The sequence below is a fragment of the Neopsephotus bourkii genome, unplaced genomic scaffold, assembly GCF_033783945.1.
Source record: "Neopsephotus bourkii isolate Nb327-2 ecotype Australia unplaced genomic scaffold, CSIRO-AGI_Nbou_v1 NB_1768, whole genome shotgun sequence".
NCBI lineage: Eukaryota > Metazoa > Chordata > Aves > Psittaciformes > Psittacidae > Neopsephotus > Neopsephotus bourkii.
The window spans coordinates 3,769,238-3,796,183 of NW_026902242.1; the positions used below are offsets into that span (position 1 = coordinate 3,769,238).

Consider the following 26,946-nt stretch of genomic DNA (forward strand, 5'->3'; position numbering starts at 1 on the left):
CTTATGTCTTGCACACAGTGCTGCAAGAGGGGGGTTCACACGAGCAGAGTGGAGGGGCAGGATCCCCTTCCAACCCCACCAGCCAAAGCACTTGAGATTTTCCTCAGTATTTCCAATTAATCCTTCCCCCTCTGAGGTGCCGGGGTAGGAATACAGCGGGGGAGAAAAGAGGGAGGCCTGCGTCCCCGTGCGCGGCCAGCAGGGGGCGCCGCAGACCCGCGCCTCTCCGCGCAGCTCCGCACCGCTCCGCGCCGCGCAGGCGGGCTGAGCCCCGCGGGGCTGGCGGGGACAAAAGGGCGCTGTATGTCCGCCTCTGCGGCAGGGTAGGGTGTGCGGCTGCTCCTCCTTCTCGGGTAGCCTGCGCCAGGGACCGGCTCAGCCGCCCCAGCAGCTTCCATCTCCGCCCCGCTGCGAGGAAACACCGTCCTGTTGTTAGCGGCAATAGGGCAGTGGGGCACAGGCAGCCCACGGGAGCTGTGAACACGGGGTAGAAAGCGGGTCCACACAAACCTGTGCTCAGGTGTGCTGGGGGAACGAAAGGGAGCGGCCGCTTTCTGTTGGGCACTGCTGGTTCTGAATCACAAGGAACAATGAGTGGATGGCTTTAACATTGGGGTGGTTTTTTGTTTTGGCGCGGCGTTTTGTGCAGTACCGGGTGGTGCCCGAAGCTCCCGCTGGACCCGCATCTTATCCTTTGGGATAGGGGCTTGGGGCTGGGGGAGGAAGGGAATGATGTAGGGTTGCCCCCTCGCAGCCCGCCTGGCTTCCCCGGGACCGGGAGCGAGGGGAGGCAAACTCTCAAGTTGTGCCCAAGAAAAAGTTGCCCTGCGAAGGGAAATCGGGCGGGATCCCTAGCGCCGGCACCCGCCTGGCCCTGTTTGGTGTTGGGTTTTTGCCTTGTTCCTCGGCTAACCCGGGGAAAGGGTAGACTTTGCCTGGGAAGTTTCCCGTAGTTGAATGGAGAGAAGGGACGAGAGCAAACAACGAGCGGCACCTCGCCTTGTTCTGTCTTCTGCTCCCCTGGCAGCGGTTGGAACTGGGGACAGGCGGAGCACTGCTCCGTTCTGGAGCCCGCTCTCCTCTCTCGTAGCCCCTCCTAAAGCGACGCGCCCCAGCCCTCGAGTTGCAGAAGCAAAACCAACACTTAAGTTCTTCTCCGAGAAGGGGGTCCGGGGAGCGCTCGCCGCGGCTGGGCCCTGACCTGCAGAGGGCAATAGTTGGACGCAAATGCGAACAAAGGCAGGGAGGCTTGATGGCTCGGCACTGTGGCCGGGACCCAAGAATGCCGTGTAGGTAGGCAGCAGTGCTTAATTAATGTATATTGAAACAAAAGATCGGGTAAATTGTTCGATTTGTCTTTAGGCTACATTTTCAAGGCTAATCTAATTCATAACTGTTACATTTGTTCTAAAAGAGATTAACACAAACTTCCAGGAGAGGCAAGCGGTTAACTCCAAAATTACCCCCCAAAAAAACTATTTACCGGAACATTTACGTTCGTATTTTTAGCGTTATTATTCTCTGCTGAAGGGATGGGCGAGGTGAAAACGGACGGCGGTGACGGCAGCGTCGCGCCTGGCCATTGTCTGCGGGGCCGGGTTGCTGCTGTTCAGCACCACGCGGGCGGACAGCGCCCAGCCCCGCTCCCCCTCTCGGCCCCGGTCCCGGCTCCTCCACCCAGGTCTGGGAGGTCTGGAGGGGGCTTCGCCTCCCATTGATGCTGGCAGCCTTTCCTCCCCGCTGCTGATGGATTTATGAGGGAGCGGAAAAGAGCTCCCCGACGGGCGCACTTTGTCTGCCCGTCTGTGCGCGTAGACGCGGCTGCCACTGCTGTAGACGTCTGCGGCTTGTGTACATACAGCGCTTTAATAATTGCATATATGTCTCCATAACCTCATTATTCAGGAAAGACTGGAAAACGCGACCAAATTGGAGTGTTGGCCGCAAGGGTGATTGCAGGTCTGGATGCACACTCTGTCTCTTCCCAACTCGCCGCCCCTTTCCTTCCCCCCCCCCCCCCCCAAATCATATTTATCTGAGATCATGTCAAATTTCAGTGATCGGAAATGTCTTGCCCAAAAGCCATTCCCACTGGAAAAAGTCAAAAGGGTTCCTGGCATTAAAACAACCTTGCGTCATTCCTGATGAAATTAGCAGCGCTGCATGTTTAGAGCTTTGCTATGGATGCACTTTGGTCATAGTAAGAAGTAAGAGATTTGGGGTTTAACACTCCCCCCATCTCACCAGGAGCCATTGGCTTTCACTAGCTGAGCATCCCAAGACCAATACTCGAAAGCACCTCAGCCCCACAGTCCATTTTTTCCTTGTCTTTAAGTGCAAGCGATGGGAATTGCTAACCTTGGCTAAGAAAATTTCATTTCCCCCATCATGCTAAATGGTTCTGGTCGACATATGTTTGTTATCAGAGAGAGGTGCTATGAACACAGAGCCATTTTCTTAGCAGCTCTTTGACTCTGTGTTACCATAGTCCCACACGGCATTGGTCCTTTCCCGTTGGGAAGTCATGAATAAGAGACTATGAAGCTTGCACGTCAGATCTTCCTCAATTAATCCACCATTAGCATGTTTGGGATCCTCTACTGGATGGTTAACAGCAGCTTTGGTAACTGTATGCTGTCCATACCCAATTATGCTCTGCTAAAAATGAACTCTGCAGAACAACCTTCCTGAGCTGTCAGTGTCTCCCGTTTTCCTATTTTAACGCTTGTGTGTAGTGGCAGGCGACAGATGGTGTAGATCAGATCGATTTGATTGCATTAGGCGATTTTTTTTTCCTCCTCTCCCCCCCGACTCCTTTTCTGGAAGCCCACATTCATCTGAGAGGCGATCGCCGGGGACATGGGAAGCAAGAGCAGCCGCCGATGTGTGAAAGCAACGAGACATGGCCAGCCAGAGGCGCCGGGTCCCTTCCCGGGGTTTGTTAACATGGTAATCCGGCACCAGGAGAGAAAGCTGCTTGCTGCTGCCCACAGCCCGTTCCCCATCACACATCAGATGACTCCCTGGTTTTACACACAGTTGGAGTTCTGCTCGAAGCCTGGATTTAAAGGGTAAGCGCTTCAATAGAGGTGGATTTCTGGTGGTTACTCGGGTAGGTGGCAAAAGGAGCAAGCTTCCAGCGATTTTAGGAGGAGGCTGCCTTTGAGCGGGCGTGTATATTTTCTTCCTTCCTCCTTTCCTTCTTTCCCTTCCTTTTTGGTTTGATTTTTAATTTTTTATTCCCTCTTCCCCACACCTCCCCACTGTCCGTCCGTCCCCCCCTCCCCCAGTTCAGATCAATTTCTCGCAACCCCATCGTGCCTCTCTATTGACGGATGGGCTCGGTAACCCACCCCCCCCTCTGAAATTCGCTTTTCGTGGCAAACCCGAGCTCTGCTCAGAGCTCCGCTGCTGATAGCTTAATTGTTTAATTCCCTCCACCCGTTCTCCTCCCTTCCGGCCGCCTCCCCGCCCTCCCCAGGCACGGCAGAGGCGGTGGAGGTTCCCCCCGGGCCCTTCCCCGGCCCCGCAGTGCTGGGGCTCCGGTAGCCGGGCTCTTTCTGCGGGGAAGCGCCGGTAAACATGGCTTTCGGAGCCGGTGAACAAAGGTATTTAGTGCCGAGGCGGCACCTCCCGCATGCAGCGGGGAAGGTGCGAGGCGGGCAGCGCGGCGGGGGGTTCGCTCCCCCGGTGCTCAGCATGCCCGGGGGGGGGTAGGGTGGAGGGGAGGGTGGAGGAGAAGGGGGGGGGGGGGGTGCGATCGGGAGCGCCGGTACCGGGTTGGGCGGGGGGGGGGCAGGGACCCGCCGGCGGGAGGAGGTGCGGAGCGGCGTGGGGTGCTCAGCGCTGACCGGAGCTGTCCGCAACCCCGGTGCTGAAAGGCCCGGCGGGTCGGTGCGGGGCCGGGCAGGGGAAGTTTCAGCAGGCGCGGTATTGGTGGGGGCTTGAGGGAGGGGATGCTGTTCAGGGGAAGGGCAGTGCCAGACGGACAGAGAACCGCATGGATTTCCCCGAGAATCGCATGTTTTAATATGAAAACACCAAAAAATAACCCTCAACACCCCAAAGTTTGGATTTTTGCCTAATTCTTTTGTGGAGCGGCTCCAGATTTCGGGGAACATCGGTCCAGGTGTGCCGCCGTAGAGTGTTTTCGCCACGACTCGGTGCGTTTTACTTCTTTTCAAACGGCTTTTGTTCAAGTTGAAGGAAAGCCACCGCAGCGGTTATTTGAGTTGCAACGGCAGCTAAATGGGGTTGCAGCCTTCAATTTCACAGCGGGGAAAAATGACAGTGTTTGGTATTTACTTTCCAGCTGCCATTTAGAATACGACTTGAAAGCTTGCTGTTAGAGGAATATAGGAAATTACACCTAAAATGAGATTAAAATAGAGGAGAGTGAATGGGATTAATTTTTTCTTAATTTAAGATTGTATGGCTATCAAAGTATTTTTTTCTTTTTCCCTTTGTTTTTCTCTTTTCTTTCAAATTCAGAGTCTGACTTACTAAACACATGCTGTCTTCTCGTATGTTTTCATAGGAAGAATAGTGGTAATATGTCAAGGGAATCCAGGGTTCATGTTAAGGAAGGAATCTGTAGAAAAAGCAAGCATTAGACTCATAGAATCAACCAGGTTAGAAAAGACCTTTAACATCATCAAGTCCAACCCTGCATCTTGTATTAATTTCAGTCGGAATCTAATCAACAAGCTGGTCAGTTACCGAGTGCGGTGGATAATGAGAGCGGTGTTTGCTGCATAATTACTCCTGGCTGCAGAAGTGCGGAGCATCCCCGCTCTGCGCGGGTCTGGCCGCGCGTTGCCAGTTCCCCCCCACACACACCACTTTTCACCCGTCACTCCTACAGAAGCTGTCTGGTCCTCAAGCATCGGGTGCCGGGGTGAAATAACCCGGCGAAGTTCCCAATCGCCAGGAGAAGTGTGCTGTGCCATGACGTTGCAGAGATCCTTTCTATTTAGTTGGGCGAACAATAAACGTTTATTATCACGGCGGCAGATCATCAGACAAAGCTTTCCCCTCCCGCCTCTTCCCCCCCCCCCCCCCCCCCCAAGTGCCAGCGCTGCTGATAAGGGAACGCTCCGGGTGACAGGCAGAGCCGCAGGCACCGTTTGGAAATAACTTCTTTTATTATTATTATTATTACTATTTTTCTCCCCCCCCCCCCCCGATCCCCATCCCCGGTTCGCCTTTTGCGAACGCGTGCGGGGGGGCGGCGGGTGTCAGCGCGGAGATTGCGCTGCCGCGGAGCCGCCCGCCCGGCTCGGTGCCTCGCAGCCGCCGGGCGCTACCGTTCGGGCACACGCGGGGAACCAAGCGCGCTGGATGTGTACTTTGAAGCCTTTTTCTCGCCTTAGATTCTGATGGCACTTGGGGTTTTTGATGGCACCGGGGAGGCCCGGCACAGGAGCGAGCGCCTCTGCTTGAGCTCGGAGCCTTTTGCTGTGTCTTTCTTTGATTTTCTTTCTCTTTGCCGCTCTCCTTTCCGCCCTCCCTCCTCTTGGTAGCACATCGAGTCAGTGTGAGTCAGGACTTGTAAAATGCGTTTCCAAAGCCCAGATGAAAAGTCTCTCAGGCGTGGCTGCTGCTTTATCGGAGCTCTCCCAAGCCCACCTATGCAAATAGATTTGTAATATTTGTGTGTTTAACCGTGTATCTCTCTTACAGGAATCTGTTGCTGCGTGTGACATCGCTTGCAAGCTCCCAGAGAGAACTGATGGAGCACACGGCCAGGGAATAGGATGCCAGAGAAGCACAGAGGGAGAAACCAGGCGGTCACCAGGTAAACTCAGCCTTACTTTGATTTATTTCACCTCGCCTGCGAGACCTTGCCCACTCCAGTGAGGCAGCAGGAGAGCAGAGGGACTGGACGCGTGTATATTAAACGCCTGCTCCTCTCATTTGCCTCCGCAGGATGGGAAGGTTCAGCGTCCATTGGATATGGGACAAGATCACTCGGCAACCCTTGTGGATTCTCCTTCTTCTAGAGGGGAATTATAGTTATGGATTTATTGTCCCGGTGCAGCACTTCCACCGCCACCACCAGCAACAGCAGCAGCTTTCTGACTCTCTTCGGTGACGGGTATTCTTGGGTGGATAATACGGATTACGTTGTTATTGCTTAAGAATACGCGTAGTCGAGGAGAGTACCGGCGGCGGGCAGGCAGGCAGGCAGCGCGACCGCCCCCAGCCCACCAGCTGGCTCCTAACCTCCTCTAGTTGCCAAGGTAGCACCTTTTCCATCTTTTCCTACGCTTTGCAATGTTTCACTCTGTCTGTGTCTCTGCCAGGGCGGGGGGAGCTCGGACGCCCTGCTCCCCTGCGGAAGGTGGGGGGGTGATGCCCGCTCCTCCGTGTGTGCGTGTGTGTGTGTGTGTGTGTGTGTGAGTGTGAGCAAGCCCGCGGCTGGGGAGACGGGGAAGGCTTTGTCAAGCCTCTTAGGAACAAACACACCGCAACCGGCCCTCGGGGTGCCGGGGCAGCCGCGGGGGGCGAAGCTGCTCGCCGCTGCTGAGAAGCCCCGGCACCGACCGGCCCGCGGTCCCCCGCTCCTCTCCGGCAGGGACAGGGGGACCCGGGGGTCCCCACGGAAGGACACGGGCTGCCCGCAGGGTCGGGGCGGCCCCGGCTCCGCCTGTGCCTGCCGTCGGAGCCCGGGATGCCGCCCCACCGCAGCCGCGTTGTGCGGGATGGGGAGGCGGCGAGCAGCCCGCACACCCACTGGGGACACTCCCGTTCCCCGCCTGGGTCGCTGCTAGGGAGCAGATTGTGGCCGGTTGCTTCGTGGGGGTTATGCCCCCCTTACCCTCACCCTATGGTACCAGCCCGGTGGGAGCAGGATTAGAAGCCAGCTTCTCGCTCAGCTGGTCGGGAAGCACCCAGAGCTCATCAGCCTGAGGCCCTACCTTGTTCAGGGCCAAGAGGTTGTTTCCCCAGCTGGAGCTCAGGTGGTGGCTTCTTTGCCCCTCCCCATACCCCCAAGAGCTCAGGACTCCCCAAATGCTACTTGCAGGCGGGAGACACAAGCAAGGGAGCGTTGATTTCCATCACTAGCCAAGCCATGCCTCATCTCCAACACAGAAGAAGAGGTGCATCTGTCCCTCTCTCCAGTCTCAGCAGCAGGGCACAGCCTTTGGTTAAAGCCTGGTTAGCCTCTCAGATGCTGTGTTTAGGAAAATGCAGGCATAGCATTCATGCCTCCAGTCTTTTTCCCCTGCTCCTCTGCCCCCAAGACTGGCAGAGACAAGGAGCAGGGTGTGATCATCCCTATGTTTCCCTATTTGAGACCTCTCCGCACGCCCAGATGATCCCAGCTTTTGCTACCTCGTAGTTGCAATTGTGAGACCATGTTTCAGCCTGAAATGAATTAGATCAGGAGCCATTTTAAAGCAGGACCAAGAGTACTGTGATGAGATAGCCTTTTTGAATGGATCCTTCCCATAAGCTCAGGCTAAGAATGATTTTTAACATGGATGAGCCAGACATGGGGTGAGCGTTAGGTCGTGAGCAAGAGGTGGGATGATGGAGAATGTCTTTCTCTCTGTCTCTTGCTTAGCAATTGAAAGGCCATCTACGTTCTGCTTAATTATTTCCAACAACTGCCAAAGGAATCTTACTCTGTTGCCTTCAGTAGCTAGTGGAGTGCTCGTTGTTACACAGATGTGTGGATCTGTTATTCTTTAGACACATCTTTGATGCTAGCACTCTGATCCTCGTGTTTCTCTAATACCACTTGAAAGCAGATCTTTTTCCTTGTAGTTTAGTATGTTCAACAGCCTCAGAAATAATGTTAAATTACGCTTTAAAAAGACACCATCAGCTGCTAAATCCTAGTCAGTTCAGCACCATAACACAAGCCACATTCACAAGCGCTGCAGGAACAGCGATGGAAAGCACTGTTTTAAACAGCCAGGTTTGTATTACAAACCTTCCTCTGATCTGAGTTTTCAGTTGACATTTTCCCTTGAGTCATGACTTGGAGTATTATCAGGAGTTCCCATTTCATCACATAAAGGATGTGGTTTTGTTTGCTCTTTGCTTGGTTGAGTATCTTGTGCAGTATGGATTGGACTGGTCTCCATAAATACAAGCTTGGCAAAACGTTCCTTTTATACCTAGTTCCTTCTGGTTGCTTTCTGTTTAGCATGATGAGCTGGTTTTGCTGAATAATGCCTTAATGACAGGGCTGATGCATTTTTAATGCGTGTACTCTTTGTCACTGTCAAAATTAACATTTTGATGATTGTGGATTTCTTTCCTCTAAAACCTGTGGGGAATTGCTCTGATACTGTGGGTTACGAGAGCGAAACTGTAAGGTCCGATCGGAGAAATACTGGATGTGCTCCCCAAAAGAACCATGAACTATTGTGAGCAGCAGGAGGGCTCTTGGAATGATGTTTCCCAATAGCATGGCCTCAGAGTGGCTCTCCCTGTTCATTAGCAGGTCCTGGGGTCTGTCACGTCTCTATAGTGGAGGACAGAAGCAGTCATTGCTGAACAACACATCTCTAAGAAGAGATTATTGCTACTGCAGGCCTGACCTGGGGAACGCACATAGCGCCCATGCCCATGCTCAGGGGAGCAAGGTTGCTTCTGTTAAATCCAAATATCTGGGGCCAAATCCATTGCACTTGATGCAACAGTAAAGCCCCAATTGATTTCACTGCGGGAAAGATTAGACCCCTAGTGAAAAGGGTTTTTACAGCACTACACTCCCTATTTTTTTTGCCTTAGAAATTGCGAATCCTGTGTGCTAAAAAATTACTCTAAACCTCCCTGCCTCTAATGAGATTCCATGAACAGCAAAACAATACTACTAAAAGGCTGGAGTGCTGCATAATAAGAAATTACTTTATCAATAAGGGGTTTTAATTGTACCAGTACGAGTATTCTCTAAGACAACATTGTAGAATGAGGCTTGTGGCAGCCCCAGCCGCGTGTTAACAGCTATTTTGGCGAATGCATATTTCATTTGTTCAGAATACTGGATTTCTGTTCGAAAATTGGGTTTTTTTTGTTACCTGCATCCTGATAGAAAATTAAATAAAGAATTAGCCCCAAAGAATTACTGGAACTTGGCCTTTTGGGGGTTCTTTTTAAAGGCCATAATCCTATGAAGATTTCTATCTCTGGGTAATTTTATCCGCTGGAGTAGCCTCCCTCCAAGGCCGCTCCTGTAGGTAAGTCTTTGTCATGCCAGGGCCTCTGTGGCAGCATAGCTGATGGATGGGGGAGCAGGCAGTGGGGTGACAGCCACCCTGGTGCAGAGCAGGGTGCTGCAGGGTCCCCCCAAGCAGCCACCCTGCTCTGCACTGGGGAGGCAGCAGGGATCTGCCCCAAGGGCTGTGCACCTCAGGCACATTGTGCCCCATGATGTGATTTGGAGAAGGAAGAGTAGTTTTGGTCCCTGTTGTCCTGTGCAGACAGAGGAACAGCCCTGTCTGGGTCTACTATAACAGGGAGCATTGCTCTGCTTAGCAATACCCTAAATTAGGTGCCGTTTGATTTTAGGTGCTCTATATACCAATATTTAAGCCTACAACCCTTATATGTACATTCATAGCTCTAAATGGAATGAATATATAATATAGACGTCCCTCTGAAGGGAGGCCGGAGCCTAATATGCAGAGCCCCGCTCTCCCATATAGAGGCACAAGTCCCACTCACCTCAGCAGGGCTGTGCTGTTGTAGTGTGTATTTGTGACCAGTGCTGGGATTCCTCTTGTTGCCTGCAAATTTGCCTACAATAAACACATGGAGATACATACAGTTAGGCAGATAGCTTCCCTTAGGATCAGTTGTGCTTTTTTTCCACTTTGAAGACTATAGCTGATTTTGAGGGAAGTGGAAGGTTTCTTCCCATATCAGTTTAGGTGGCTTCTAGCGTTCATAGGTTTTCCTGAAGGAAATCAGTAATACCTGTACATCCAGAGAACTATACACATGCTTTGCAGCTGTAAGAATAAGCTAACTGAGCCTTTTGTCTCTGTGTTTTTACATCACGCTAGAAATGATCTATGCAAGTGGATTTTGATGCTGCTTTTCTAAGATAAACAGTGACTTTCCACACACAAAAGGCTTTTCCTTCTCTTCCTTCAAAAAGATTGCTGCTTTTCCGAAAAGTAGCTCCCAGGTATTACCCTCAGCTGTTATGACACCTCACCATTTAGTGTTGTAAACTTAATCATAACACTCATTAGTAATAATTCTAATTTATTTTACCAGATTCAGCATCTGCCTCCTGCAAGCTTCAATGGTGGAAACATTCCCTGGGCTAACGCCCGTGCTGCTTGCATGCTTTTTATTGCTATTATTTAGTAACCAAACGGCTCAAAAATCAAAGGACTTGATTATCATGTACCTGCAATGCATAGAGCTATTTATAAATGTTGGCTCGATAGGAACAATGACTCAAAACTTATTCAAATGACAGGCCAAAAATAAGGAGTCTAAAAGTGAAAACCCAAGCCAGAATTCATAGAGGTGATGGGAAGAGCCTGACATCGAAGGACAGAGAGGCTCCTAGGGGAGGTAAAGAGAAGAGGCCTGGAGGTGAGGGTAGAGGGTAAATGTGCTGTGGCTTTGCAGAAAGAGCAGATGAGAGGAGATGCACCAGGCGAAGAGGTATCGCAGTGTGGCGCTGGGAGGATGCACCATGAATGGGGAAAGCAGGGCTGGAACAGCGTGCACAGTTGGTCGTTCGCTGTCTGGAAAAACAGTATCTAGTTAAATGTGACCAAGTGAAAATGAGGTGAAATGTTCCAGAAACCAGAGGGGTTGATTGATGGGAGAAAGAAGAGCCCTCAATATATAGCTGAAAGGAAGTTGTTTCATATATATTTGTGTGCATGTTTGTATATATATATATATATATATATACACATATATATATAAAAATATACATACCTAGCCAAAATGACACAATAATACCCATATAGACAAATGAGTATCCTGCTGTTGAAACCATTCTCCTCCAGTGGGAATTTTCCATGGATTTCAGTGGGCCCAGTGTTTTCTCCTGTCTGGAGGAGTGTGCTGTATTCCGGCATGCACAAATAGACCCAGGAGCTATGTAGGGAGAAAATGCAGCATGGCCATCAAGAAATGTTTCCTTTATAGGGAACCCAGTACCTCCCCAGCCAGCGGGAATGATAGAAAGCAATGGAGCAATCTCCAGGTGGGAAAACCCTTGCCTGGGCGATAGAAAATTATCTTGGCCAAGACACTGCAGCCAGTAGTCGCTTATGGGGGCTGGAGGACCTTCTTGCTTCTGATTTCTGTGATACACCTCTGTGGAGCCAAAATGGCTCTGATAACTCCCCAATACCACTAGAAAGAAAGAGGCAGGCCCATAAGAGGCTGCTTCAAGTTTCCAAGCTCCTTTCTCAGATTAAGTCAAACTTGATCTTTTATCTGTTTCAAGGTCAGTTGTCACCACAGTATTGTTCTGTATCAGTTTATGTGACTTGATGCAATGTCCACCCCTTTTACATTATTACATGAGGCATGAAATGTAGGAAATATATAGCTGACGCTTCTTTAATATTAAGAAGTGCTGATTCATAACCTTGTTTGGAATATTAGCGGGTCTCTTAATAAGGCAGGACAATGTAACAAAGTTTATTAATGTTCGTAGGTCGAGCCTATGTTTTAAATCACTGAAAATCAATGGCAAAGTGATCACCATGGGATTGATCTTCTCTAATTGGAGAAAGAGGGACATTCTGAACCAGAACTGTACAGCATTTGATTGTGCAGCCTGTTACCAAAAAAAGAACCATCTCACTGCATCTTACAGAGGCATTTACATAGATAATGTAGAATTCATATGACTTCTTTTAGATTATCTGATAGTAATAGCTTTGCAAGTGTTCACATTCTCCCAACAAGAAGTTGATAGAAAATTCAAATCAAAAGGCATCACGGTAATTACTGCATTATAAAAGATTTATTTTCTTTTCTAACTTAGCATAGAAATAATAGGAGCAGGGAGGCTCGATGCATTAATGCTTCACACCACCTGGAAACTCATTCTTTATCAAGCATTTTTCCTTGGTTACTCCAAGGAAATGCAGAGCAGCACCTCCTCTTCCTCAAGTCACCAAAAACATTCTTCTGAAATCCAAAATGACAGAGTTCAATGCCTGTGGTTTTACTGGACCAACAGTTAGTTCAGTCTTGATGCTCTGGTTATTAAAAAGAACTACTATAGGGAAAAATTGACTCTTGTTCCCTTAGTTTCTTTGCTCCACTGCTTGGCCGTCCCCGCTCCTGCTTATGATACATGCAAAGGTTTGAGGGGATGGAAAGGGTTTTCTTTCTCCATGATTTCTTTTAGGAATGTCAGGACCCTGTAATTTCCTGTTGTTTTTTTTTTTCTGAATGTCTTCAGCTGTGGAAACTTTCTCAGACATCAGTTGAGGACATGGTGATTTTTCTGGTTTTAAAAAAGAGACCTTATTCCCCTGGATGTTTTCCGGGGGTCTGAGTGATGCAGAGGAAGGCAAGGTTTAGGTACAACACTTTTCAAGTTATATTGTTCTTTGTTGTGTTAGGACATTGTGTGGCTGTTGTACATATTATGATATAAACCCATTCACCTTCAGCCATTCATAGAGCACCTTGGTGAGAACAGGATCTAGTCCTGCTCTAGGGAGCAAGAAACAAACCCACTCCCTTTCGCTTTCCTTGTTTAGATGCTCTTCGTTTCTGTGTATGTGAATTCTTACCAGTGAAGAATGCAGGACCCAGCCCCTCAGTTAGAGATGAAAATAGACACGTTTCACTTCAGTTCTGGAGCTGCAGTGAGTCAGTGCTGCTCGCTGTGCTCCAGCCTTCCTGATACAGGGGGAGGAAAAACACCAACAAGGGAAAGGAGGCTGAATGGGCGTGATGTGAAATCTAAGGAAAGCAAACCAAATAAATAACTAACTTCTCCCTCCCATTCCCCCAGATATTTACCTGGAGTGTTTCTGGTTTAATTCTTACCAAGCACCACTCTATTTGAATTAGTTCATGTGTTTTTGGATGCAAACCTTAACTATGTGTCCCGTGGAGAGGGTCAGAGTAAGAGCTCTTCTTTCTCTACTAAAACCTGTCTTCTGAGATTAACTCTGGAGCTAGCAGGAAGGTCACTGTTTCATTTCAAAGAAGTCAGCTCACACTGACAAGGTTTTGCTTTCTTAGTGATGGGCCGTTTGCTGCTCAGAAGTGTGAGGAATGGCTCTTTGAAATATCGATACCTTGCCTTGCTACAGTTCGTGACCAAATTTAGCTGGCAAATATCAATGCGCTAGGGCACCCGGATTGAAGGGCTGAGAGGCTCGGGTCTTGGTTCGCTTTTTAAATCAGAGGATAACTCTTCCATTAGTGTAAATCAGTGGTTTATAATAATGTCAAATGAGATTTGTGTCAGAGTTAGCCCAGACTACAGTCCAGTCTTGGGATTTGAAAAGGAATAGAAACGTGAGGCTGAGACCATTAGTATTCTGCTTTCATCTGGGTTTGGTGTGGCAATATGCCTATGCACACATGCGCACAAATGCAGAGCTGCACTTCATTCCCACGGATGTTTCCCATGGCCATGTGGCTGCCATTTAACAAGGGCCTAAGAGCACACAGTCTTCGTCCTGGTGTGGTGTGATTGACATGTGCAGAGATATCACAGAAAGGCTTTGGGATCCTGCTTTTCATCCATAAAAGGAAAGCAGGCAAGCTTCATTCCCGGCTAAACCCTTTGCACAGTGTGCATCAATAATGAGGCAGCATCTATTTATATATTGCACACTGGAAGTGACTGAATCCAGACAGAAGTTGGTGAGGCAGCCTGAGCTCCACCAGCCTCCATGGAGTTTATTGTTAGCACCCAGGATGACTCCTCAGGCAAATGGGGAAGAGGCATCATTCGGAGCCTACCACACCACAGGGAGGAATATCAGCTTTGGCACTTGTGGTGGTGTCTCCTCTCAGGGGATGCCTGCTGTGGCAGGCACAGTGGAGGAGTGCAGGAGAAATGGTCACAAGAGCACAGACCCATTGCTGCTTCTTGGAAGTGGCACTGACCTGGGCTTACCCAGAGGGTGAAAGCTCCCTGACTTTCTTCATGGAGCAGCTCCCATATGGAGACAGGCTGAGAACATTGGGGCTGTTCAGCCTGGAGAAAAGAAGCTGCATGGAGACTTCATAGCAGCTTCCAGTGTCTGAAGGGGGCTACAAGGATGCTGGAGAAGGGACTCCTCATCAGGGACTGTAGCGATAGGACAAGGGGTGATGGGTTCACACTGAAACAGGGGGAAGTCCAGGTTGGATCTAAGGCAGAAGCTCTTCCCTGTGAGGGTGCTGAGGCACTGGCACAGGGTGCTCAGAGAAGCTGTGGCTGCCCCATCCCTGGCAGTGTTCAAGGACAGGTTGGACACAGGGGCTTGGAGCAACCTGCTCTAGTGTGAGGTGTCCCTGCCCATGGCAGGGGCTGGAACTGGATGATCTTAAGATTCTTTCCAACCCAAACCAGTCTGGGATTCTATGATACTATGAGGAAATGAGATGTCCAAGAGAGAATGGGAGGAAGGCAGTACTTGTTCGATATACACCGATGTTTTCTTGCCATGCTGTCACAGAAGGTTTTCAACAATATTTCTTCTTCAGAAAGAAGAAATAGACTTAGAAATAGATTTAAACAGATTTAGAAAAAGATGCAGTAAAAAAGCCCCATTCGGTATCAGGACGTTGTTTAGGTAGGTCTGTGTGCCTGATAGTCCAGGGATGAAGCTGAAGGGCAGCGCCAACACATGCCCATGACAATGACAGCTTGTCTATGAGATGCACAAATAAGGCACTCAGAACTCCTTAGCAAAGCTCAATCCAGACACTGCTTTTGCTCCATGTCCTTTTTTACCCCTCCTTTTCTCTGTGGCTCTTGTGCACTTTGCCCATATGCTCTGAAGCTATTTTGTTTTCAGTTTTATGTGTGTTTTATGTAAAGTAGAAGAATCAAGCTCCTCTGCTTGCTAAATTATAAATTGAGTGGAAATTGGCTGACTTTTTTTAGACTATAAATTACACAAAATGTAAGTAACTGAGCTGAGCAGGCTGGGTTGGGGAGGGAAAACACGTCGATAGCTTAGAATCTGTGTCCATGTGTCCCTGCTTACTGCTAGTTGCTTTTCCAGTCTTGAATATCTCTTTCCTCTAACACGTCTTAGACCATTATCCGAGATGCAGGTTTATTGTCTCCTCTGGTACTTTGCTCAGCATATTCATTATGCCTCATATAAATGAACTGCTCCTAAATGCTTGTTTCCACTTTCTTGCTTTAGGACCAGAGTACACGCAGACTGCCTCCTCTGGGAGCACTGATTCATTTTTTTTCCCCTTTTGTAAGTCAGAATGCCTGTTGATTTTAGTATCAGTCTCTTTGGCTTATTCCCTGTGTTGGCTCCACATCCCCTAACCTGCATTGCTTTGGGTTATCTTTACCTCAGTAGCCCACTGCAACCCCAGAGGGTAGGACCGTGGTGTGAGAGCAGGAACAGCGGCTGGCAGCCTGAGAAATGCTGCCAGGACAGCAAGGGAATTGGCTGGTGTCTTTGGAGTCTGTGAGATGGTGGAGAATCTGCTTCAAGTCAGAAAAGACATCCTTACTGTGGCCTGTTGCTGCTTAGTTAGACCAGGCAGTATTCGAGGCCAGGCTGGACAGAGCCTTGGGTGACATAGTCTAGTGTGAGGTGTCCCTGCCCATGGCAGGGGGTTGGAACTGGGTGATCTTAAGGTCCTTTCCAACCCAAACCATTCTATGATTCTATGGTTCCAAGAAAAAGGGGCCTAAAAACAGACCCTTCAATCTATCCTTACACATTTACAAGTAGGCTCAATTTTGGGAGCCAGGAAGCCAGCGTTATCACAAGCAGGTATGGGCATGGCGCTTCTCTACAGGCTTCAGGGCTTCTCTTCATAATGTCAATTTTCAGATTCTTCTGACAAACCAAACTGCCCCTATAAGAGGAGACTGCTGCAGTCTTTGGGCACAGTATGCTCTGCTGATTCCAGCAGGGTGGAAGCATGTGTTTTGTTAAGGGGGATCCCTATTGAGTCAGTTTTGCCTGAGTAGACAGATGGCCTTCAGGAGTCTTGGGCTAGAACCTGCAGGGCACAAATGGAATGCTCTGTGCTCAGGCTCTGCCCTGCAGTTGTTTGAGTTTGGGCTCTTTTTCGCTGAGTTCATAAAATACATGCCTTTTTTGGTTTAATTCAGTCAATACTTTGATTCAGTAAGAATATGGTTTATTCTGTCCAGGCAAATGTTTACTGAGAAGTGATAAAGATTATCCAACCTGCCTTTGTAGAGCTGCTTATTTTATTTCAAAGGGAAGGCATAACCTTTCATTTCCTGGTGTGATTTTTATTAAACCCCTGCCCATTTTATTTGCCAGACCGCATAAATTTAGTGTTATATGGAAACACTGAATTGTGTTTCCATATAAAAGACATATAGGTTGGTAAGCAGCCTATAAGTCAAGCTGCTACTCCTTGAAACTCCTATCAGCATCATTTTAATCCATGGAATTGCTAATGAAAACTGTTTCTCAATACAGAAAAATTAAGTTAACAGTAATTAATGTAGCCAGCCTGGAACCCTAGGAAGCTATTGCCAGCAAGTGTCTTTTGGTGCACTCAAGAGGATGCAGTTGGATTGCTGGCATCAACGGACAGGTTGGGAATTGTAAACATGGTAATTAGCAGTAAGTTTCTGGATCTCAACTTGCCAGACTGGCAGCCTGATTCTTGGAGTAGCTGTCACATGGGAGGAGGGAAAAACAAAGTAAGGGAATTAGAGCAACCTTGCATCGCTCCGCCAACATATGCCGCTGGACCAATGTTTTTCTTGGCAAGGATCTCCAACAAGGAGTTTAAAAGCAGAAAACTGGGAACCTCACTGCAGGCGTCAAGCAATCGGCTCCGGCTCTTCTGCTCACACTATAAGTGGAAACTATAGAGCCTGAGATTCCCCACATCTGCAATGGGGTACGACGTTAATAAGGTTATCAACAATAATGGGATTAAAAGAGTTAAAATCCAGCTTTTGCCGTAATCCCAGGGTGTTCTATTGTCGAGCTATCAAAGATTAGGGTTATAGCAACCTTATTAACCCTTGGCACAGTGTAAATAAAAGGGAAATGTCAGCCTTCGTTCCACCATGAAATTAAATCTTCACTTCTCTAAAGGATGATTCAAACCCAGCTCACTCTAGCCAATGTGGTTTATGAATATACAGGACCCACATGAATTTAAGAAATCACATCAGAGAGAGAGAGAAAAGGATGATAAAGGTTGGTTTATTGTTATCAGAAATGCAATGGTTTCTGAACCCCTCTGGAAACAAAGCCAGACGTTGGTGTGAAGGACTCAGGTTTTCCTTGTTGAGCTGATTTCCAGGGGGTAGGAGCTACCTCTCTAACAATGGATGGTGCCCTCCTCACTTATGTCCCTGTGCATAGAGGCTGAATCTATCAGTAGGTGTGAAACTGCCCTCTGGGACTAGCTCTCTTACCTGAAGAGAGAAAAGGACATACAGACAGACTGGGCTTTGCTTAGAAGTCACTGGAATGTGGTCCAGGTAAATCTGTGTTTCCCTATGGGGGCAAGAGGGGAATACAGGAGGCAGGAATGGGCTGTGTCCTTTGTTATGCTTTTTTGACTGGGAGGAGGAAATAAAGTAGTGATAAAATTGGGTGACTCAGAGTGATTCTGCATGTTAAATACCTCAAACGCTTACTCTTGAGTCCCTAGCAGAGAGGTAATTAAGTATTAAGGAGCTGCCTATAGTGGGAAGTGAGCTCTCTGGTGGGCAACAGGCATTGCTAGAGAACAGAGATGATTTTAGTGGGGCTGTTTGCAGGGAAAAGGGCTTTGGCACTTCAGCAACCCCTATGGCATCTGCATCTCCTGGGAGTTATTGGCTCTGTGGGCTGATAGAGCTGGGGAGTGGACACGCTCTGCCTCTTTGTATTGCTTACCGCGGTCCTTGTGATCTCCGGTGGGGATGCATTACAACACTGAGGCTCATACAAGAGCTCGGTTCAGGGTGGTTGTTTGTCCTTCACTCACTGAATCATACTTCCCTCTGGTGTAAACTCTCCCAGCTCCAGAGCGTGCACCAGTTCAGACTTGCCTGCTGGGTCTTGGGCTGCCTCTGTACCCACTGCTGCTGCAACTGCTCCCACAGGCACAAACTGGCTTGCACTGCTTCTTCTTGCCTTTCCGCAGTGTAGGAATAGACAGTGTGCCCATGGAGTTGTTCAGGAGTATTACTGATGCTGCCTTCTAGGTGGTACTCCTGTGCTGGACTATTTCCCAGCAAAATAGTAAATGGCAACTGCAGAGAAGTAAAGGCGATGGCGTATTTCTTTGACTGACATCTTGGAGCCTGCAGAGCAAATGCAATTAGGATCCACAGTGTGTTGCAGCTTCCTTTCTTCATTTCCTACCCTGGAAGCTGTTAGGTTCAGGTTAAGCTTGGTCCCTGCTTTACGTCAGCTTTATACTGGAGAAGAGGCTGTGGTGGCATGTGCCTGTGGGTGCCCTCTGCTTTGGGAGCAGTGCTTGCACCATGGTGGCCCTTAAGTGCTCAGACCTGCATTCCTCATCAGGGAGAAATCCCTGTTGGTGCCCACAGATGGGCAGAGTGACCCAGGGGGTTTTGGGCTACATGTCTTCAACAGGTCCTTCGATTGATTCAGTTGATCTTTCAACTGATGGGCTCTTTGGTTTTGTAGGGTCAGCAGTTGGTGCGCTATGATCAGAAAGATGGGAGGAGGAAAGGCAGTTATCCTTCAGATTTGTCCCAGGGAGGTAGCTGAAAACAAATGGCTCCCAAAAGCCAAGGGCCGTAGTTGACTGTGGTGGAGCACTGTGGGTCGTTCTCCTGTAATGAAGAGAACAGGAAGGTGTCAGAATTGTTTCTCTCCTGGTGGGGAAAGAGGGTCTCGGCCAAATCATTTGGTCTGTAGGGTTACTCTGCAGCTTGCGGAGCCTGGCATGAAAATCCATGCTTGGAGCAGTGCTTTAGTCACTGGAAAACATGTAGTGGGTGAAGGCAGGAGCAGCCATCCGGGAGTCACAGTCCCTGCAAGTGTTCACACCCCGTGGAGATGAGGCCCTCAGTGCCATGGGTTAGTGGTGGCCTTGGCAGTGCTGGGGTAAGGGTTGGACTGGATGATCTGAAAGGGCTTTTCCAACCTGGTTTGTTCTGTGATCCTGTGTAAATGCTGGCCTTGGCTGAAGACAGCAGCAAGGTGAAGGCTGCAAGCGCACAGAGCCTCCGTGCTCCCGGCTTGCTCCAAGTGGGAGCTTTACCCTTCAGTTTGAACATTGCTGCCGTGCAGTGCTTTATTTGTTAACAAATGTAAGCAGTGCAAGGTTTGCTGTCCCCACATATCTCTGCTCGGGCAGACAGCAATGGTGAATTGTTCTGCAGAGGGTCCTCTGGATGCAGAGGCAGGAGAAGAAGGGATGCATGGACCCACGTCCCAAAGGTGGTGGTGGGAAAGGGGCTGCCCTCCGCTGGGCAGTGGCTCCCCAGGACTAAACCTCCTCTGTCTCTCAGACAAACTCTTTTGAAACCACTGAAGCTATTGTAAGGGTTCAGGAGATAAAAATAATGATGAAAAAGTGGATCTATTTTTTACTGAATTGCACTTTTTCCAGATACTTTGACTCAGAGTTCCGGCAGGATTAAAGAAGAAATTCTTCAGTTTCCTATATCTGGTGACAAATTAAGTACTGCCCTCTTTCAGTGCTCCTGGCTCTCACACCTCTGCTTTGTGCTCAAGTAACCTCTTACAGGGATGGGCTACAGCCTGCACTGCCCTGTGTCTGCTCCCTGCAGTAACGCTGCATGCAGGGGAAAGCTAGGACAGCGTCAGGAATGATGGACCAAGTCAGGAATGGGAATCAAAGCTTCTTCAATCAGTGTAAATGCAGGGCAGCCCCGCTGAAGTCTGTGGTGTTAGGTGAGCATTGGCTGTAACAGCCCTGAGGGTTGGGACAGCCTGATGACAGTCTGGATTCCAGTGCTTCAGAAAGGACTTCCAGTATCTGCAGCCTTCCAGTATCTGAAGGGGGCTACAAGGATGCTGGAGAGGGACTTTTCATCAGGGACTGTAGTGATAAGACAAGGGGTGATGGGTTCAAACTGGGGCGTGAAACTGGATGAGCTTTAAGGTCTTTTTCAATCCAAACCATTGTGTGATCCTAAGGCTTTAAAGTATGCATGTGTAGCACAAATACTAGAATAGGAATACCCCTATCTAACAGGAGATACATGAAAAACAATCACCTGGCTTTCGCTGAAAATTACAACCTTTAATAGTTCAACTTACCCTTACAGAAAACCAAATCATGTCCTTAATATTATAATTAAGGACATCTTTGGAGAAGATGGGTAACAAAGCCATTTCTCCTCCTAGTGTGCAATGAAAAACCCCAATGGTGCCCGAGCAGCAGCCAGCCCCTGCACAGCAAGCTGAATGTGGTGATGCTGGTGATGGTCTGCTCCACTGGGGATCCTTGCCTGCACCAGGGCTGTCCCCTCGGGGGTGGCAGGAGCTCTGCTGCGCAGGGCACGTGCGCAATTGCTCTTGCTTTTAACACATCAGATCATAACTTGCTAATCCCTTCAGTGCCAGGGTTGAAAAACACTGTTAAAATGCAAATACATGATCTGGCTGAGGAATTGGGGAGTGTTGCTATCTGGGTGCTCCAGATTTAGACATTGTGATTGGTAAAGGTTATAAAATATATTGCTCTTTTCTGAGCAAAGAGACACTCCATTAGTATTATACAACTTGAACGTGTTTGTTTTAAGGATAACAGCTCTGTTTTACAGCAAGTGTGAGAACCCATGTGTGCAGGAGCACAACTACGCACACACTGCAGTAGTCCAGCACCGCACGGAGTTAGCTGCTGAACTGAGCTGGCAGTGTGGAATGTGTTATCAATTCCCCACAGGGTAGGGTATAGTACCTGTACAACAGAGACTGGGTTGTACTGACTGAGCATGTTTCCCTAGCTAAACTTGCCTGCATTCAAGTTGTAACTTCATGATCCCGCTTTCCACTATTTCCTCTTATAAGCTGAAGGGAAAAAAGGCAGGAAATGGCTCTCCCATGGAAGGAAAAGGTCTTGGCAGGACAACAGCTCTGTGTATGCTGCTAAATGCTGCTGGCTACAAGGAACTGCTGAACACAAGGTGTATGTGGTGAACTGAAGGAGTTTACAGATGGATAATGACAACCCCAGGGCCTGGTGGGGTCTCCTGAGGCCAGGACATCTGGGAGCCCAGGGACCTTCAGTGCGCAGGATGGTGGATTAATGCAGTGAACGTATCCAACTAATTCCCCCAAAATAACCCCTAAACCACATGCTCAGGGGGTTCTCCCATCCTGCTGCTCCCCACCTCAGGCTGCAGTACTGAGGGATACTGCACCGAGGCATGATGGTGTAGTGCGGTGCCTGGCGACAGCCAGCATTTCCAGCCCTCCTGCTCCTTGCTGGGGTGGGAGATGTCTGGGTGGGCAGGGATGCTGCTGCAAGGTGATGGAGCAGCAGCCAGGATTGCTGGGAAGCAGCACGGCCCCTCCCTGCCCCACGGTAAGGATGCGGTTCAATAGCATCAGCAGGGCCCCTATGCTTTTGACCTTGGGTTTCCTCTTCATATACATAAAGCACAATGAGGGGTTAGAGGCTTTTAATGGAAGGAAACTGAGGAAGCCAGTGAATTATTTTGAATAGTAAATGTTAATATGTTTTGTTCCCAGAAATTTAATAGAATATGAGAGCGGGAAGTCAGTGGTAATCATTAAAGAGGAGGGTCTTGGTTAAAGAAACGGAAGCTTAGGACCTCTCTCTCTAGTAACTTAACATTTCCACTGATGGATTTCCAAACAGCTACACTAAAGCTCTGGCAATCGGAGTATTATTTCCAGAGGACATATTTAAGCCTGATACTCACCAGACAAGCTGTGGGTTGCATGAAATAAATCCCTGCCATTCAGTCCCTTCTCTGGGTTAACTCACTCCCTCAGTGAAAAGCTGGGAATGCCAGATTGCCAAGTGTGTGAAGAAAGGGAGAGGGAATTGGTCTGATGAGCTGAGGAGTCCCCATCCCTTGGTGGAATCCATGCAGCACCCTCCCTGCGCAGCACTGTGCTTCCAGGCAAGATTCAAGCTTCCAACACTTCAGCATTCCTGCCCAGTGACATGAAACAGGATCAGTAAGAAACCTCTTTACTACAGCATGGTCTGGTTTTCCAATCCCAACAGAGTGCTGTACATTGGGTGTGAAAGTCCATAATGTTTGAGTAGTGCTGGAACTGACAGCTCTGAGCAAAGCGCTTTCTGAGGTTATGTAAATGCCTAAAAAGCATTGGAACTAACCCCAAGGCTTCATTGTACAGCAGATCTGAGTCCTGTGAAGCCTGGGTGTTGCCACATTTTCAAGTTGTGCTGCTACCTTATGTAAATACTCATAAATACTTACAGTAAGTGCCCTAGAAAGATCTTTAACTCTCTGAGGGAGCTACAAGGAGGTGTTGCAGGGCTGCCCCATCACTACCAGCAGAGATGGTAACGTTGGGGTGGTCCCTTTGGGTTTGGTCCATTTTGGGAAAGAAAGGAGAGAGGCACCAAGGCCAGGCTTGGAGCAACCTGGTCTATAGTGGAAGGTGTCCCATGGCAGGCGGTGGGAACTGGTTGAGCTTTAAGGTCCTTTCGAACTCAAACCACTCTGTGATTGAGTGGCATGCAGAGCACTGGCCTTCTCCATTGAGAGAGCTGGTTTCCTTCAAGTCCATCCTGAACTGCAGATACTGGGGATCACATCCCAGGCAGAGGAACAACACTACTTCCATTTCCGATGTCCACAAAGGGGGTAGAGACCTTTCCTTGTGCTTCTGTGCTCTAGTCTGGTGCAGCAACAGTTATAAATCACGTTTATAAATGCCACCCGGGTGCTGCAGCCCTTGCTCTGAATCTCAAAATGTATTTGAGATTTATTGGCATTGTGCTGCTTCTGACATAAAGGATGTGGGGGACAAAGAGCAGGAGCTTCTGTGCTATAAGGAAGCACATAAAAACCCGTCATACACTTGTAATTTCATACTTGTAGATGTTATTATCCAAACATCATTGTACTCAAAACTATTGTGTGCATTAAATCTGATGTGTAAAATACTACCTGATGTTAAAAACACCATAGTAGCGTGAGTGGCCAGAATGTTTTTGTGAGAGCTCTTCTTGGCTCTTATTGTCTTGTCCTTGCTGTGACTTAAGGCAGAAAATCAAGTTTACTGCATTTAAAATGCTTCCAGGAAGATGTGCTTAAGTAAATAGATGTCTTTATTTTCAGTGTTTGAAGAGGCACATAAAGAGAAGTGGGGCTGTATAAAGGTGAAGGCCATGTGGTAGAGCTTATTAATGCATATTAAAAGTTGCCATGGATTTATTTTGCTTGGAAGGATTGAATCAGGGCCCTAAAGGTTCTATGACACTTCTAAAACAAAGTACTTGTTATACCCTTTGTTGTCGCCAGTGCTAAATCACAGCTGTACCCGCCTTTTCTTTAGGCTAGGGAGCAAAGGAGAGGGACAGGGCACCTGAGCAAAGGGAAAATGTAGAAGGGGAAAAGCACAGGATGGAAATGGCGGAGGAAGGGAAGAAAAGGGAGAAAAGCATAAAAAGAACCAGAGAGTCAAGGGAATCAAAAGGAACAGAGAGGGAAAAGGAGTGGAAAACTTAAAACACCAGGAGAGTAGATGAAGGAAGTAATGTCGTATCTGGCTGCATATTGGGTTGTGGGTCCCCTTTTGTCCTCAAAGGAGAGCTATCTGATGTGTCTTGTTACTGTCAAAAGGAAAAAACTCAGTTGATGTGATTTAGAGGAGCTCAGTGTTTAAAATAAAATACACATGCTGTGCTTCCCCACACTGATTCAGCAATAACCGAGTGGCTCGAATCAATGTGCTCTTCTCAAAGCCCAAAGATTGCATTTCTAAGGTGTTTATAGACTATCTCTGCTCTCATTGTGCCCTCTTACAATTACAGACGGGGACAATGAAAACATGTGTTCCCATGCAGTTGCTTGCTGCTACCTTCTAAAAAGCCAAAGCCAAATGAACTTCAATAAGTAAACTAATAGCGTCCTTGTGAAAAGCAACCTGAGGAGCGCTGCCTTACTACTGCTAGTGGAAGCAGACCTGCTGAGGAGAATAACTCTTCCTAAAAAGCCAGGTTTAAGATAAGATTTGAAGGAGTTTGACTCAGCATTTCCAACCTGATGCAAATGAATTGTGTGGACCTGGGCTGGACAAGCACTAAGAATACATCTCCTGTAAATCTTTACATTGTGTTTTGGAGAGACCAGTAATCAAAAACATCAGCTGTGCTTGCACAAAGAGGAGAGCACTGATAAATGCACTGATCCCAATTTGTGCATCGCTTTCCGAGTCATCAAAGCCATTTTAAAATCAATATGGTATGCTTAAGAGGGCAGCCATGTGTTCCTTGCTGGGCAGAAAGAACCCATTGAGCCTGTGCAGGGAGTGTTAACATCCTGGTTTTGCAGTGTCTTGTGTAAACCAGGGAATATAAAGAATATTCCGGGAAAGCCATAAAGGGAGATGACGCAGAAACAGTTTCTGGGATGTTAAAAATACAGTTTATGCTTATGAGCTGCTGTGTGAGCCTGACTGCAGTGGCTGACTAGGGTGATGCTTTGTGGATGACAGGGATTGCTTCGCAAATGTCAGGAGTGCAGAGCTGAGTCCCGAGCAGCTCCTGCAATTTTAGCACGTAAGGAGGCCAGAAGACAGCTCGGTACAGTGATGATAATGTAGTGCCACTAATGTATGTAGAGATGTGTCTGAGAGCATCAGCAGGTCTGCCAGCGGCACTTTGCTGGACACCACAGTGATCAAATTGGGGGTTGCAGGCTTAAGTACAGGTCTGTGGGATCAAGCCACTAGTTTTTAATGGGTTTGAGCCCTTCTTAAATAAACCTTCATTAGGGTGGCACCGCTAAGTCTGCTTCCTACCAAGCAGCAGGAAGGCAGAAAGAGCATCTACAACAGTAATAGTTCATCACAGATTGATTTAAAGGTTGGAATAATAGGAAGCTTAGAGAGCTTGGATGGGGGGTGAAGAGTTGGGAAGAAAGAAGCAGGAACAGAGAGGAACAAAGCCCAGCCGGCTGCAGGTGAAGGAGGGATGTGTCTTCTCTGTTTTCTTCAATCAGCAGAAGCACACACACACACACACCATTGCAAACAGGAGATCTGAATGCTTGTGATAGACCTACAGAACCATCCTCGCCTTTGTACCCTGTCTGCAGTGCCAGGCAAACTGGGTATGCTGCCCTTAACACCCTTCCAACATCCCACTGCATGGCTGAGACCCACTGCAGGGTTGTTCAGGCTGTGATTTACTGCAGCATCTGCTTAAGGAGCTTCATTACAGTCTCCAGTTTCCAGAGCTGATGTTTCAGTCTGTCCAAAATGAGCCTGCAACATCTCCGACCTGTCCATGTCTTTTTACTTTGCCTGCTGGACATAAAGTAGTGCGGCTCTTAGTATGCATCTGAATACAGGGTTTTAGTAGCTTGGATTGCTTTTATATGTTTGTGATGAAAGTAACAGCCCCTTAAAAAAGGGGGTTATTGATCATGAGAATGCAGTGGATGGTTTTAATCTTTAGAAGCAGAACCACAAATAAAATTAAAGAAGCATATTTTATTTAAAGGGATTTTATTTTATTAAGAGCACTATACCTGGTGTTTACAGAAATGGAATACATGTTTTTTCAGATGAGGGTACAGCGGAAACCATGGTGGGGGTGAGCCCTTCTCACTCAGTAAGTGCACTGATGTCAAGAAGTCAAAATTAGACTCTTCCCAGATTGCATAAACTACTGAAAGATTCAAAAGTAAGGATTTGGAGGGCTGTAAAATTCCCATTCCAGCTGGGAAACTATCATTTGCAAGCATTGTGTTCTTTTGCACAGTCACACACAGTGCATTCTTTCTTGACTGAAAACTTAGGACTACCAGCATGTGTGCCTATACATACACCAATACATATGTATGACGAGTAGTTGAGCATGTATAGAAGTGTGTGTGTGTATAGTTCTAAAGCTATATGCATATTGAAGATCCAAAAGTGCTTTTGGCCACGCAGTCTGTGCCATTTATGAGTACGCTGGGTCCTGCTGGTGCCTGCAGCAGCTTCTCCCACTGTCCTGCTCAGTGTGCAATGAGGAACCACAACAGAACCTCCCTGCCTCAACCTGGGGGCTGGTTTGCATGTTCCAGAGCAGCAGCTCTGCCAGAGGTGCCCATGGGGATGTGAGGAAAGTGGCCTGAGCCTCATGAAGCAGAAAACAGCTGCCTTTAGCCTTGAGTTTGCACCTTCTACCATTTCTAGAGGCTAAACTGGTCCTTCGCTGGGAGAATTTAACCAAAGAGGCTTCATGGATTCGAGGAGGCTGGTGGGACTGTGTGAATGCCAGTGTCATGTATCAGATCTCTTGGAGCGGGATGGTTCTGTCGATTAAATCCCATCCCTTCAGAAGACAGGAACAAAATCACCACTTTATAATGTTTTTGTTTGCTGGCAAGGGTTTAAGTTATGTGTGGCCATGCTTCCTCCTCAGGGTGGCAAAGAAAGAGACTTCATTAGTGAAATGCCGCCTTGCCAGCCTGGGTTACCCCAGTGATAAAGTGCTCCAGCAACAGAAGTCACCTTCTGTGTTCAGCTGAGCTCAACTGGAACCGTGCTCTGTAGCTGTGCCATTAAGTGACTCTGAAGACGTGATGGTGCAGAGCTGTGCCTCTGTATTTCAAGCGACAATAAAAGCTCACCAGATGATCTGAAGGAGCACAGCTTT

General features: G+C 48.2%; 2 long non-coding RNA genes across 4 annotated transcripts in view; one reads left to right on the forward strand and one right to left on the reverse strand.

Moving 5' to 3' along the window:
* The first annotated feature begins 2,325 nt into the window (after nucleotides 1–2,325).
* LOC133226018 (uncharacterized) overlaps nucleotides 2,326–26,946 on the forward strand; it is a 43,504-nt gene continuing 18,883 nt past the window's right edge. Inside the window, exons 1-3 of one of the 3 annotated variants that reach the window (XR_009729352.1) lie at nucleotides 2,326–3,071; nucleotides 5,683–5,797; nucleotides 5,929–6,242. This is a non-coding gene — a long non-coding RNA (uncharacterized LOC133226018). Of the gene's footprint in view, nucleotides 3,072–3,409; nucleotides 3,609–5,247; nucleotides 5,537–5,682; nucleotides 5,798–5,928; nucleotides 6,243–26,946 lie in introns of those variants that run through there. The other 2 variants (XR_009729353.1, XR_009729354.1) reach the window with 2 other exon arrangements.
* Nucleotides 4,013–4,803, reverse strand: LOC133225907 (uncharacterized). Its single transcript, XR_009729310.1, has 3 exons — nucleotides 4,720–4,803; nucleotides 4,504–4,591; nucleotides 4,013–4,244 (listed from the first exon to the last, which is right to left on the reverse strand). It is a non-coding gene; the product is annotated as an uncharacterized LOC133225907 (long non-coding RNA).